Raw genomic sequence first — 15166 nt, forward strand, 5'->3', positions numbered from 1 at the left:
GTCTACTAAATTTTAAGGTTTGAGGTTTAATATTCTATGTTCTGTTGCATGGCTAGAGTACATCTACAGGCATGCCAGTAATCTTGTAGTGTCACAAGAGAATTTGATAATAGGGAATTGAATGATTAGTATAATCTATCCTCACTATTAAAAAAAAGTCAAAGATAAGCCCTATGGATGACAATTTAAACACCTGCAGTGTGTCCAACATAATGCTAAGTTTATCATAAACTAATTTCTATAATGGTTATACAGGGTAAATATTATTATCTTAATTTATGTATGGAAATAGCTAAAGCTTAGGACAGTTTAGTAATCTGTTCCAGGTCACATAACCAACAGGGGTTGAAGCTCTGGTTCTTCCCTAGTACTGTCTGACTCTAAAGCCTAGGTTATCTTCAGAAGACAGAATAACCTACAATTTATACACAAGACAGTATAACCTACAATTTATAGAATCGTTATAAAGAATCAATAAGACCAGGATTGGAAAAGCTCTTGGAAAATTACAAATTGCTCCATAATTGTTTTCAACTATAAAGTAATCCTTGTTAATTACTCAGAAAAAATATTTGCTATGTGACTAATATAAACATCCAGTGGGTTGCTCCATTCTAGTCAATCAGCTCCAGTCACCAGTTAATTTCTTCTCTGAATAAAAAATAAGTAGCACAATCTTAGCTTTTTCTGATTTCAAACACAATCAAATAATAAACCTTAATGCCAATCCCAATGCCCAGTAGGGTCTGTTACATGTTTAATAAGCATTTATGAGGTATTTACTGAATCCCAAAGAGTGATTACTGAATTGCTTTTCCATTAGAAGACTCAGCTCTAGTCAAATGGACTCACAAGCAGGATTAATAATTTGAGTTCATGTGGCTCATGCTCCCCAGTAGATGCATACATTCTAATGGGTTGTTTTTTAAAAACTGTGACTTTCTAAAAATTCTAAAGGTAGTACTACAACTATTTTATTTAAGAAAAGTATTGCAACTTTCCCTGGAAGTTTTATATTAAATGTTTTATTCTGAGAAATCTTGAAGATGGTAGAACAAAAGCTACCATTAATTAAGCACCTTCTGAGTACCATTCACTATATTACGAATTTAACTATTTTTTTTAATGAGTTAGAGTCTCGCTCTCTTGCCCAGTCTCAGCTCACTGCAACCTCCACCTCCTAGGTTCAAGCAATTCTCCCACCTCAGCCTCCCAAGTAACAAGGACTACAGGCATACACCACTATGACCCAGCTAAAATTTTTTTGTACTTTTAGTAGAGATGGGAGTCTCACCATGTTGGCCAGGCTGGTCTCAAACTCCTGACTCCTGGTGATCCAGCTGTCTCAGCCTCCCAAAGTACTAGGATTACAGGCATGAGCCACCGTGCCCAGTCTTTAACATATGTTTTGACCTATCCTAACAACCCTGAAAGATCAGCATAATTAAATGATAAGTACTGACAGGCGCTGGTATTGAAGCACTCCAGTATCACAAGAATAGGGGCCACAGGTGTACTAAACTTGTGTCTAATCAGCTAAAATGAAAGAAAAAGCTGAAAAGTACTGTGACCCACAGAATAAATTTCAATAAGGCACCATTCTATATCGCACTGCCATCCCTCAGTTCTCAGTTGATTGCAGAGGTTTTCTCCAGCAGCATTCCTCAACCTCTGCCCTGTGTGCTGATTTTGGGTGCATTTTATCTGACTTTTTTTCACATTTACCAGAAAAAAAAATAAAGAACAACAAAAACTTTCCATGAGGCTTACATTTATTTGAAAAATTGGGAAATTTGCAGATACATTTTGTCCTGAGGTTATAATGCCTACCTTAAAATAATTGGAAACCCTTATATCCAATCCTGAAGATTGAAGTCAGTTTATTTGTTAGAGGAAGGATATTTCGCAAATAGTTCTTAAAATTGACTCCCTGTTTGGCCTTCCCACTGCTAAGTGGCTCCTGGGGTTGCTTATTTATTAGAGTGATCAAACATAAGTATATCTCTTCTGACTAGTATGTCTCTCTTTACTTTTTTTTTTTAAATATAGGAGTACAAATGCAATTTTGTTACAGGATATATCGCATAGTGGTGCAATCTGGGCTTTTAGTGTATCCATCACCCGAGTTGTGTACGTTGTACCCAACAGGTAGTATTTTATTTCTCTTCCCACTTCCATTCTCCTCTTGGAGTCTCCAGTGTCTATCATCCCAATCTCTCTGTCCATATGCACCCATTGTTTAGCTCCCACTTATAAATGAGGACATGTAGGTTTTGACTTTCTGTTTCTCAGTTATTTCACCTAGGACAATGACCTTCAGTTCCATCCATGTTGCTGCAGAGAGAGAGAGAGAGTACAAGTGCAGGAGCTGGACTTTCTGCCAGTTTGGGTGCAACACAAGCATCCCCAAACCTGCCTTGACTGCAGAATTTTATTGCTTTTGATGGTAACGGAAAACAGAAAGACTGCAGCTGGGCCTGAAGTCCCAAGTGGAGTTTAATGTGGCTGCAGATGAAAAAGTTGTGTTTTAACTTGCAAAATGAGAAAATATGATACAGTAATAAACATGGGTGGTGCCTAAGCATCAAATCTGTGTACAAAATTGCAGCATAATGAAACCAACAGAGGGGAACATCTATTTACTTTCACTCTTTTAACCACAATAATTTAAGAGCTTTAAATACTTTTGATGGAGTTACAGGCCTAATAAATGTCACATTCCAAAGTTTGAAAGCCTAAAAGTTACTCTGGATCCCTGCAGTTAAAGCAACAACAAATATCCACAACTCAATCACTCAAAGTTCCAGTGATCTTATAAAGCAATCCAATTCTGCTCCCTTGAGCCGATGATATCACTTGTTAGACTTGTCTAATAAATCACTTGGTCAAATTTAATCTCTACTTGCACAATATTATTTAGCACCTCATACATTCTGTTCCCTGTTTAGGGCAATTCATTAATTAGACATTGTCATATCTGTGAAATCAGGATTATACTTGCCATCCTCATTTTTCATGTAAAGAAACAAAAGAGCAAAGACTTCTTTGCAGTAATGCCTTAGGCAAAAAACAATTCACATCATGGGTATTGCGCTCTATGCTTCATTCTGTTATTGTGCTGAAGACCTCTGATTCCTGTGCAAATTTTCTGCTCTTTTAAAAATGTTTTTCATGCTGAAAAATGAGTTATAAAAACCAGTGGGACAGAGGGCTTCCTGAAGGGAACGGTGAATAGTGCTCATACAGCAAAGAGATCAATACTTAAAAATGGAAACACCCCATTAAACTTGGCATGTTGGAAGTCATTGGTGACTTGGATAAGTGTCAATGAGATAGACACAAGACAGATGCCAATGGATCAAAAGTGATTTGAGATGAAAGAGATGACAGCAAATATAGATTACTATTCCTAGAACTGTGACTGTAAAAAAAAAAAAAAAAAAAAAACAAGAAAACAAACAAAAAAAACAAGGGTTTTTTGTTAATGGCATCTTGATTGCACTGGTTACCCAGCCTCAGCATCTAGTCATCTTTGATACTTTATCTCCCTTGCCTCCTACGTTGGAATTACCAATTCAGTGAAATTTGTAGAAATCAATGCCTCTAAAATGAATAAATGTTTTTTGATTTTCATGGCTACATCTTCATTCAGACCATCATTGTTTCACACCTAGACACTTCAAGAACTTCCTAACTTTTGGCCTAGCACTTCACGCCCGCAACAATCTGCAAACTAACTCCCTTGTCAGGTTTACCTACCTTGACGACCCCATTTGAGTGCTTTTCTCCAGCAAAACTCTCCACCAAAATCACCCTGCATGTTTTCACATCCTTGCCTTTGTTTTTGTTCCAAGCACCCCATTAAATGCATCACCATCCTTCAAGATCCATTTCAAGTATCATCTTCCCCATGAAGCTGGCCTGCCCTCTCCAGGCAGAGATGGTCTTTCTTGTCTCTGGCTACCTTAGACCAACATGTTACTCATGATTCACTATACATTCATCAAGGCTTCTTGAGTTCCTTCATAACAGGGACCCCAGTATTTAGCTCTCCCCTGAACTTAAACAGTACTTTTCATATTATATAAAAAGGCACCTGACACAAAGTTGGTGGAATGGTGTTTCTTATTTGTAGCTACATGACAGAGATAGCTAAAAATGTGGCTTCTGGTTGTTTTCGCTAACAGTTACTCATTTTGTACCTGGTTCCTGATTGCAAAGTTATGATGTTTCAGAGTAAAACCAGCCACTTTCCTAAGACTCCAGAAAAAAAAAAAAGACTCCTATGAACAAACTGTTTCCAACACTTATGCACAGTAATAACAAATCTGTTGAAAAACCAGTTAGGTGGTACAAAGCAGTTATCACTTGAACCAATAATATTATCAGGTCACACCTTTTAGTTAACAAAACTGAAGACTATGCAGGAAGCTTTATGCAGGGAACTAAGTGTAGGATTCTTAACTGTTGGAGATAATATGTTGACATCATTTAAATTTGTTCTCTCATATTTACTCATTTATTGAATGTGTATTGGTTGCATATCATGTGGACAGCACTGTATTAGGTATCACTTTTTCTTCCACTTTTTAAAAAGTTTCCAAAGCTTACCGATGTTGGGGGAAAACCTCGTCCCCAGAGCCTTGGCCTTGAATTCAGAGGTTTCTGAACTGAACTCTGACTGCTTCTAACTCATAGCCATGCCAGTCCACTTTCCATGCCTTCCTTTCCTCATCCATTCACTAAGAGGTGGAGAAAAAAGACAAAATAATTCCATTTGTTAAAAACGAATCTAGGGTCCACTATGCATAAGAATAGAGCTACAAAGGGTGTATTTGGAAGCAATCTACAACGATCACAGTAAGTACATCTTGAATAAGTCAACAGAAACAAGAACATTTTGAAGTGTTTCAGGAAAAGTAAAGAAATGAATGTAAAATAAATGAAAGAGGAATATTCCCGTGCATCCAGCACCCAGATCCAAAAATAGCGCCATAGAACATTAACAGCAGAAAGGATAGCCACTATCCTGGATTCTAACAGGAGTCTACATATTTTTTAAAGTTTCCTAGCTTATTAGTTAGGTTTTGAAGCAACTGTTTTAGGAAAGTTAGCAAAGAATACCTTACAATCTTAAAGTTATTTTCAAGTTCTTTACATAGGGGTGTGTGTGTGTGTGTGTGTGTGTGTGTGACAGAGAGAGAGAGAGAGAGAGATCAGATATGCTTGGATCGCCTTCCCCTGCCCCAAGGATCTGGAAATATGATACATGGACAACAACTTATTTTCCATGGATATATGATTGAGTTCTTTAGCAGAGGTGGAGAAGGAGGTGACATGATAAGAATAATGTCTTAGAGTCTAATTCCATCATCCAAAGGTGTGGGTTGAAATTAGGGACAATTGGAGCCAGAGAGACAAGGGACTAAGCTATTTTTATAATACAGGTGTGAGATGACAAGGGCTGATATTAAGCTAGTGACTGTGGATATAGGGAAGAATGGTTGGTTGGAGAGATATTGCGGGCACATAATAAATTCCAGAGGATATATTGGCAGATGCCAAAAGACAAGATTTCCCAGAATTAAATCCCGATGCTCATAAACTCTGGTATGTTCCTTTATCCCACAGTGTGGGACTGTGTGTGCATGTATCTATGTGTGTTTGTGTGCCTGCAGCTTCACCCCAAAAGATCAAAGCCTAATTACTGTACAAACAGACATAAACCACATGAATACAAAACAGTCTCTGTCAACTGAGAAGTGTTGAGGACGTCTTTTTGTAAGTTTCATGCCTCTTAGGTAGAGTTCAAAATGAATGTCATCTAATTTTGGATTTTTATTCCAAGGTGAGACAGGATGCCCTGTTTTAATCAAGAGTTTATAAAATTAAAGGGTGTGAGATCACCTATTCTGTTTTCTAAAAAATTGATGTAGATAGATACTATGAATGCTACCACACACACCTCATTCCCATCCTACAGAATATATCCTATACCATTCTGGAGGCCTCTCCCTAGAAGCTAACATACTATGCCAAAACATGCAGTGGTTTAGTGAAGTGAACAGACATCTGAGAAAAGGATGAGACCACTAGACATATTTCCACTAGTAAGCAGAGCCAGGCGTTCCAATGAGACCTCCAGAGGCAGGCATCTGGCTTGGTATTCACCCACCAATCCCACCTACAATAGCACTTGTAGGGTTTCTTCCCATAAACGAGTGTGTTCATTGGCTTCAATTTATGTTTGTTGAAGGAAAATCATACTGCTCAAGTAATGGAAATGATTCTTTTCGTAAATTCAATGAACACAACGATGTAACAGTAGATCAGAATCCAACTTAAAAGAAATTGTTTTCTGAAGTTAAATGGAGTCATGGGATTCTTGATAAACAATAAGAAGGTGGGGGTCTAATCGCATCATATCTCAAACTTTGATAAAGAATAACCTTTACTGTTGTCACCATGAAAATTAAAATGCAGAAAGTGTTACTCTCTCTGGTCCTTTTACAAACCATATGAGCAATACTTATGGCCCAAATCTGCCAAACAAAACACATTCAATCCTTAAAGCTGAAGCTCATAGATATATATATATGCTTTATGAATTGTACATATGTGTGTGTGTGCACATGCATGTGTGTGTGTTATCATTTGTTCAGCTGCCTCAGGGGAGATACTAATTCTTTGCCTACCTGACTTTAGGCTGGGCCACATCACTTTCTTTGGCCAGTGGAATACGAGCAGATGTCTTGAATATGCTGTGAGCTTGGTCTTTTGTGTTCCAGTGATCTTCCATGAACAGAACATGCTTTAGGTAATCATTATACCTTTATCCCAGATGCAGGACAAATTCACATGGAAAAGACCTTCACTCAATCTGCAGCCTGAAGTAAAAAATATATACGTGAAGCAAGGAGCAGAAAAATACCTCAAACTATTATTAATATCTCAGAGAAGCCAGGTGTAGGGGCTCATGCCTGTAATCCCAGCACTTTGGGAGGCCACGGTGGTTGGATCGCTTGAGGTCAGGAGTTCAAGACCAGACTGAGCAACATGGTGAAACCCCATCTCTACCAAAAACACAAAAAAATTAGCTGGGCATGGTGGCGGGTGCCTGTAATCCCAGACACTCAGGAGGATGAGGCGGGAGAATTGCTAGAACCTGGGAGGCGGAGGCTGAAATGAGCCGAGATTGCACCACTGCACTCCAGCCTGGATGACAGAGGGAGACTCCAACTCAAAGAAAAATATATTTATATTTCAGAGAAATAAGAAAAATATTGTGCTCATTTAAAAAGCAGGATATTGTATTTGGAAAGGAATATTCAGAGAACAAGAGCTCTTGAAAATAAAAAAAAATCACAGCCAAAACATAATATTCACTAGAAAAGTGAATACTTATTATCCAATAGAGAAAAGAAACTTCCAGAAGTAAAATCAACAGATAAAGAGAAAACAGGGGATAAAAAGATAAGACAACTAGAAGATTAATTCAGAACATTAAAGGTACAAATAATAGGAGTTTCAGAGAGAACAGAGAAAATATAATGGACCAAATTGCCAAAGAAATAATATGAGGAAAATATCCTAAGACTGTAATATGGAGTATCCAGATTAAAAAGCACACAAACAGCCCAATAAATGAATGAAAACATCACCACCCAAGAACATCACTGTAAAATTTAAGAACATCAGGCAAATAAAGGAGATCCTAAAAGTTTCCAGACAATAATTCTTGGGAACTATTGGATTGGAAATTAGATTGGCATCTGACTTCTTATTAGCAACTCTGAATGCCATAAGACAAAACAGTGTGAAATACTTTCAGAATTTGAGGTAATTTCAACCTAAAATGCTATGTCCAGGCAAATAATTAAAAAAAAAAATTGAAGTAGAACTGATGTTTATACTGTATAAGGTAAGTCAGAGGGACTCTGTTGGAGGATGTTTTCCAGTAAAACAAGGGAGGAAATCAGGAGGGAGATATCTTACATGCTAAGAAGCAGGAAATGAGAGAAATTGTTGGGATGATGGTGAAAGGAGTCCCATAACGTCAACTGTGCAGCAGGCACAGAGGGAAGCTAATTGCAAGTGGAATAGGAGAAGGAGGGCTATGACAGGAAGGTCCCTAGGGGAAAAATTAAAAACTGAAACATTGATTTATAAATGAATTTGAGTGTCTGTAAAAATTATTGATAGAAGTTTGATAGGTCTGTTGGAACATTTAAGAAGAAAAATGTGATTGATAATAATGGAAAATTTTAGAACAGGTAATTTTTAACTCAAGGTGTGGCTGGGAGTGGAGGATGATTTTTAAAAAAGAAGAAAGAAAAAGCAATGAAAAATTATAGTAAACTACTTGACCCAGCATAAACAATATTAGATAAACATGGCTATTGATTTAATCAAAGATCTAATTTAACTGTGAGAAATGGGGGACGGAGAGTTGGTAGTAATACATGAGCATTAAATCCTCAACTGCATTAAGTAGCAAGTAAATAATTAATGTCTAAAATTGACTTAGCTTGGCTTATCTGCCAAGCCCAGAGACCACCAAAGCCAAATCCATACAGTTCCCATAAGTAAGCCCTTTCCTGTCTCTTAACCACCTGAAGCTACAAACCTAGAAGGAGTCAAACACAACAACAGGCAAAGATAAGGAGAAGATGTGCAAAACGAAGAAATTGGGAAAATACCTACTGCGGTCTCCTTCTACCGCAGAATGACTGGAAAAACCATGGGAGCTGGCACATTAAACTAGCTCCAGGACAGGTTGAAATAGGCAGGGGGTGATGACATGATTGGGGGTATAGTTGCTTCCTGTTGGCACCCTTTGGAGTTGTGCTCCATTAATCTTTAGTCTGGCAGCCACGAAAGTGCCCTAAATAGCCAAAGGAGAAAAAAAGAAGGATGAGAGGAGCGAATTTTGCCAAAGTTTCTCTGCACCCTGCCAACACTGATGGCCTTGGGACAGAACTAAGCTAATTGGGCCACAGGGGATAGAATCCAATGCATCCATGTCATTAGCCTTTGGACTCTTTCCCATGATCTGTGGCACATATGGACAGACATGGCCCCACCCAGCCTCTCTCGAGGAAAGAGAACTACCTGACTTCTCTGCCAGACATGTGAGAAGGAGACAAAAAGCAGGAGAGTGGGGCAGCGCCTCCATCTCTACCACAGATGAGACTGTGAATATGAAGCTAGGAAACTTCCACCCTCCCTATACCCCATATTATCTGAAGGCTGATCAGGAAGAGTGATGCTTGTATTCTAAAAGCCTGTGTGAAGGCCGGGCTCGGTGGCTCACGCCTCTAATCCCAGCACTTTGGGAGGCTGAGGCAGGCAGATCACGAGGTCAGGAGATAGAGACCAGGGTGAAACCCCGTCTCTACTAAAAATACAAACAATTAGCCGGGCACCTGTAGTCCCAGCTACTCGGGAGGCTGAGGCAGGAGAATGGCGTGAACCCAGAAGGCGGAGCTTGCAATGAGCTGAGATCGTGCCACTGCACTCCAGCCTGGGTGACTGAGCAAGACTCCGTCTCAGTAAATAAATAAATAAATAAATAAATAAATGCCTGTGTGAAAAGGACAGCCCCTTCAGGATGGGACACCGATCTATCCTCGCCTGGTAAGATGGTTAATTTTTTATGCCACTTGACTAGGCTACTGAGCCAGGTTGTGTTCAGTCAAACATTTGTCTAGATGTCGTTGTGAAGGTATTTTTTTAAAGGTGATTAACATTTAAACAAGTAGACATTGAGTAAAGCAGATTGTCTTCTACAGTGAGGGTCAGCCTCATGCAATCAGTTGAAGGTTTTAAAGGAAAAGATTGAGGTCCTCTGAAAAGAAAAGAATTCTCACTCCAGACTGCCTCCAGACTTGAGATTGCAACATCAACCTTTCCTAGCTCTCCAGCCTACTGGCCTGCCCTACAGATTTAAGACCTGACAATCCTAACAGTTGTTGGTATGACCTAAATTCTTAAAATTTTATAATAAATCAATGTCTCTCTCTCTCCTTTCTATGTAAACATGCAAATATATGTTTGCATATATTTATATGATTTGCATACATGTGACTTATATAAATGTATGTGCATGTAAATAAACATAAATTATCTCTCTCATATGTATATCAATATATACACACATATACATATGTGTGTGTGTGTGTGTGTGTGTGTGTTTATAAAATATTGGTTTTGTTTCTCTGGAAAACTCTGACTAATGCACCTGGCATTATGCTAACATCAACTTCTGGAAGAGACATCTGACTTCTTGCCATCAGTAGAGTCCTATGTACCCAATCCTGGAAGGAAAAATTATTATTCAAACTCCAAAGGTTTGATGTTTATCATCAAATCTCAAGAACACCAAATTTAGAAAGAAGCAAAGAGGCAGAGCCCTGACAAACCTGAACACGATGGTGACCCTTACTCCTCAGAGGCCAGCTTTTCTACCAGGGTGGTTCTAGTTTCACAAGATTTACCTCAGTGTAGCTGATTTCAAAAATTGCTCCTTCCAGGAAAATGAGTTTTTGGTATCCTTCTTCATCCACAAGGATGTGGGTTTGTTTACCCTCCAACCTCCAGATTTTCGTTCTTTCTCCCACTTCTCACCTCTAAAAAACAATAGTTTTGAGTACAATCATTGAAAAAAAAGAAAGAGGAGTAAAGAAAAAGAAACAAACAGAAGAGCCATGGGTGTTGCTGGTGGTCATTTGAGAGCAGCACTTAGATCTCAAACCTACCTTTGTCCATCAGTTTCCTCTCCTCAGCCCCCTTTTAATCATTGATGTTCTCGGCTGCCCTTCCTGTAAGAACCTGTTCCAGAACCTTCCTGGGAGACTTCTCCAGGGTCATTGGCCACTGTGCTTGAAAGATCTATTTTGCACTAGATGGAATGCTGCTAATATTGCTATTTACTTTTAAATTGTGTTGATTTGCTGGGAAAACATTTTTAATAATTTTCCACTGGAAAGCACATAAAAACACAAAGACGTAAGTAAAATTTATTCAAAAACATGAACATGTCACTTTAAAAAATTACACCAAACACAAAATAAAAGGCTTATCAGGAGACATTTTTGTGTATTATTTAGAGTATATGCTTCATTTTCTATACTTATAATTTTATGTAAATATTTCATCATCTACCTTACCACCAAACTAAACCATATGGCTTTAGAGAAAGGAGACAATGTCTTTTTTTTTTTTTTTTGAGACGGAGTCTCACTCTGTTGCCCAGGCTGGAGTGCAGTGGCACCATCTCGGCTCACTGTAACCTCTGCCTCCTGGGTTTAACTGATTCTCCTGCCTCAGCCTCCCAAGTAGGTGGGATTACTGGCATATGCCACCACACCCGGCTTTTTTTATGTATTTATTTTTATTTTTATTTTTAGTAGAGATGGGGTTTTACCGTGTCGGTCAGGCTGGTCTTGAACTCCTGACCTCAAGTGATCCGCCCACCTCGGCCCCCCAAAGTGCTGGGATTACAGGCCTGAGCCACCGTGCCCAGCTGACAATGTCTTATATACCACTGTATCTGCACCTTGTTATGCAGTGAGCTAAATATATAGAAGTTGCTCAGACAACAACAAAACACCTGCTGAATTAATGCAATCAGTGTACTTAGTTCATACATTTTTCCTTCATTTCAGGTCTAGGCTTCCAATATCTGTTCTGAATTTCATTTGGGAGATTAATGCAGAAAGGCTAAGTGTGTTGCTAGTCAAACAATTCTTTCTCACAAACAACAGGCTTCCAACTATCAGTTGTGTCTCTAATTCAGAAACAGCCCCTCAGTGCTATGAAGACTTTTTCTAGTATCTTGGTCATTGAACTTTCAGGTAAAATAAAGCCAAAGTATATGACAAAATAGTAACCACATTCTCTTTCTTCATGTCTGGGCAGTCCCTTCCTGGCTCCTTGGAACTGCTGGCTGCCTTTCCTCTTGATCAAGCAGTAGCAGCAGTAATCCTTGCCTCCCTGGTGAACTTCTCAAACTCCAGAAGGCATAATGACAAGTTACAGGGTCCAGGGTAAATGTCAATGTAAACATAATTGGAAAGATATTAACTGAGACTGATGGAAGGCTTCCCAAAATCTTTAACATGACCTAATCATAAAGTAACCACCAGATGTTTATAATTACTATTCAGCCTTATTCACCTCCTATCCACTTTATGAAGGGAAAGGAAAGGGACAGCTACCCACAGCATGGGTGGCTGTGGGCTTATGCAGGGAAAGATGTGACCTGTGTTCCCTACTGGCTGGACCCAAACATGACAAGTCATTCCAACTATGGCCAAAAGTTATTAAGTTCCTGAATGAAAGACTGCAGCTCATGAGTTTCTTCCAGACCCATATCAAAGCCCAATTAATTTGGCACCAAGTATTTCCTTCAACCAGTTACAATTCCAGATATCTATTTATTAGAGAATTACTTCCTGTGTTCCTGAGGCTTTGGAGGTCTAAAAATGCCCTTGCTATGCATTTGCCTCTCTTTCATAGCAGTCCTCACATTTGTGAAAGCCGGCATTCTGTAGCCTGGAAACTGGAAGTTGCAAGCGAAGTCATGAAGAGAAGAAGGAGAGGGAAGGAGAGATCTTGTTAGTGGAGATAGGGAGAGAGGGTGCTGTAGTGAGAAAGGAGGGCTGAAGGGAGGAATCAAAGGGATCTTTACAATTTAGCTAAGGACTGAATCAGGCAGTAGGCTTTCCTGGGTAGAAACTCTGGCTGACATTATCCTAAACAAATTGATTCAGGAACAGACAACCAAATACCGCATGTTCTAAAGTGGGAGCTAAACACTGACCACATAAGTGGGAGCTAAACATTGAGTACAGATGGACACATAGAGGGGAGCAATAGACACTGGGGCCCACTTGAGGGTGGAAGGTGGGAAAGGCCGGGCGCAGTGTCTCACGCCCATAATTCCAGCACTTTGGGAGGCAAAGGTGGCCAGATCACTTGAGGCCAGGAGCTCAAGACCAGCCTGGCCAACATCGTGAAACTCTGTCTCTACTAAAAATACAAAAAATTAGCCAGGCGTGGTGGCACATGCCTGTTAATTCCAGCTACTTAGAAGGCTGAAGCAAGAGAATCACTTGAGCCCGGGAGGCAGAGGTTGCAGTGAGCCGAGGTTGCAGTGAGCCGAGGTTGCAGTAAGCCGAGATCGCCCCAGTGCACTCCAGCCTGGGTAACAGAGTGAGACCTTGTCTCGGAAAAAAGAAAAAAAAAAAAAGGTTGGAAGAATAAAAATTAAAATTTAAAAATGAAAAATAAAAACATGGTATTGTACACTTTAAATGGGCAAATTTTAATGTATGTGAATTACATCTCATTAAAATTTTTTATTAAAAAATAAATTTAAAAAAGAAACTCTGACCTGGATTCAAATTTGTGTTTTACCCCCATTTTACAGATGAAAGAAATGCCGCACAAGGAGACTAAGTAACTTTCTCAAGGTCACAAGGCCAATATGTATGAATCGAGATTGTGGAAAGCCAGAGTCTGTGCTCTTACCCATCCAGTGGCACAGCCCCTTCCACATAAGAGAAAAATGATACCTACTTTTTAGAGTGGTGAGAATTTAATGTAATTTAGGTAGAGCACCTAGCCCAACGGCCATTGTACAATAAGTGCCCAGTAATGAACATCTATAGTTACTTTAGTTAATGATAATATTCTACCAGTCCTTTTCCTGCATTGTGTGGGCTGCAGATGCCCATATAGTCCTGCCCCAGGCCAGACCTGCACAGGAAACTGCAAGACCAAACAGGCTTCATTTAGATTTCAGGGGACTACACCTTCCTATGCTTTCTCAAGTTGCTTTATCTCTTTCCTAACTATGGAAATAAACTGAAAGTTACATACAAAAGAAAAATAGCCACTAGACAGGAAAAAATCATTGTCTTTAGCATCCAGGAATTAATAGATCAATTTTGTATTTCCACTGAGAATTTGTTTTTATCCTCAGCACAAGCCTTCTGCTCAGAGCAGAGTTACAGTTTTACTCACAGTGAGTGTGCTGGTAAATTCAGCTTTCCTACAGGAAACGTGAGACTTGTGACAAGGTTATTGTGAAATCTAGACAAGGTTTCTTGCTTCTGACTGCTGTTGGCTTGCAACCAAGGGAAGACCCATCAACAACAGTCTTCAGAGCTGACATGTAAACAGGACAATCTGCAAATTTGCTAATGTTTCCTCTTGCCATGCCTCTGGGCTGTGGACATGTACTGGTCTGTGGCCTATTAGGAACAGGGTTGCACAGCAGCAGGTGAATGGCGGGGAAGTGAGCATTACCACCTGAGCTCTACCTCCTGTCAGATCAGCAGCAGCATTAAATTCTCAAAGAAGCAGAAATGCCATTGTGAACTGCATATGCAAAGGATCTAGGTTGTGTGCTCCTTATGAGAATCTAATGCCTGATGATCTGAGGTGAAACAGTTTCATCCCGAAACCATCACCCAACCCTGCCCACCTCCCACCCCTGCTCAGCAGAAAAATTGTCTTCCATGAACCAGTCCCTGGTGCCAAAAAAGCTGGGGACCACTACCCTAAACCTGAATTCCAAGAAAAAAAAAAAGCAAAATCTTATAATATGAGGTCCCAATGTAGCAAATGTCTAATTGCCTATTTAGCTTATATAAAATAAATTCTTACTGGAAGCCTCAAAATATCCCATGTCAGTCATTCAAATTAGTTGTGATACTTTAGAACAGGACTTCTTTATCTTTAGGATCTACAGACGTATTTTAATGATCTGAAATTGTACCCAAATCCTCTAGGTACCTGTATAGTTGTTTTCGTGAAAGAAGCAGCTTTACTTTCTTAAATAAGATCTGCAACCCAAAAAAGATTGAGAATTATTGACATACACATGTACTCTGCACAGAAAAAAATGTTCAAAATCCATTGTTAAATCACAAAAAAAAGTTGCTGTGTATTTCTGTGTTATATGGTACTTTTTTGAAACAACAAATAAATTTATAGAAAAATATTATAAATATACACCAAAAATAACAACAGTGAATATCTCAAGATGTGAATTTGTGAGTGATTGTTTTGTTATGTTTGCTTTTAGCTTTTGTATGTTTTGCATGTTTTTCTACAATAAGCATGTTAGTTTTAAAATGTGGGAAATCCCAATAAGTGT

The 15166-nt window shown here is 39.1% G+C and overlaps 1 long non-coding RNA gene across 1 annotated transcript; it reads right to left on the bottom strand.

The window, feature by feature from the left end:
• Positions 1-4502: 4502 nt before the first annotated feature.
• On the bottom strand, positions 4503-14852 carry LOC134808068 (uncharacterized). The gene is made up of 6 exons (XR_010150233.1): positions 14803-14852; positions 10758-10980; positions 10497-10628; positions 8704-8884; positions 6696-6887; positions 4503-4742 (listed from the first exon to the last, which is right to left on the bottom strand). It is a non-coding gene; the product is annotated as an uncharacterized LOC134808068 (long non-coding RNA).
• Positions 14853-15166: the final 314 nt, after the last annotated feature.

The sequence above is a fragment of the Pan troglodytes genome, chromosome 1, assembly GCF_028858775.2.
Source record: "Pan troglodytes isolate AG18354 chromosome 1, NHGRI_mPanTro3-v2.0_pri, whole genome shotgun sequence".
Taxonomy (NCBI): Eukaryota; Metazoa; Chordata; class Mammalia; order Primates; family Hominidae; genus Pan; species Pan troglodytes.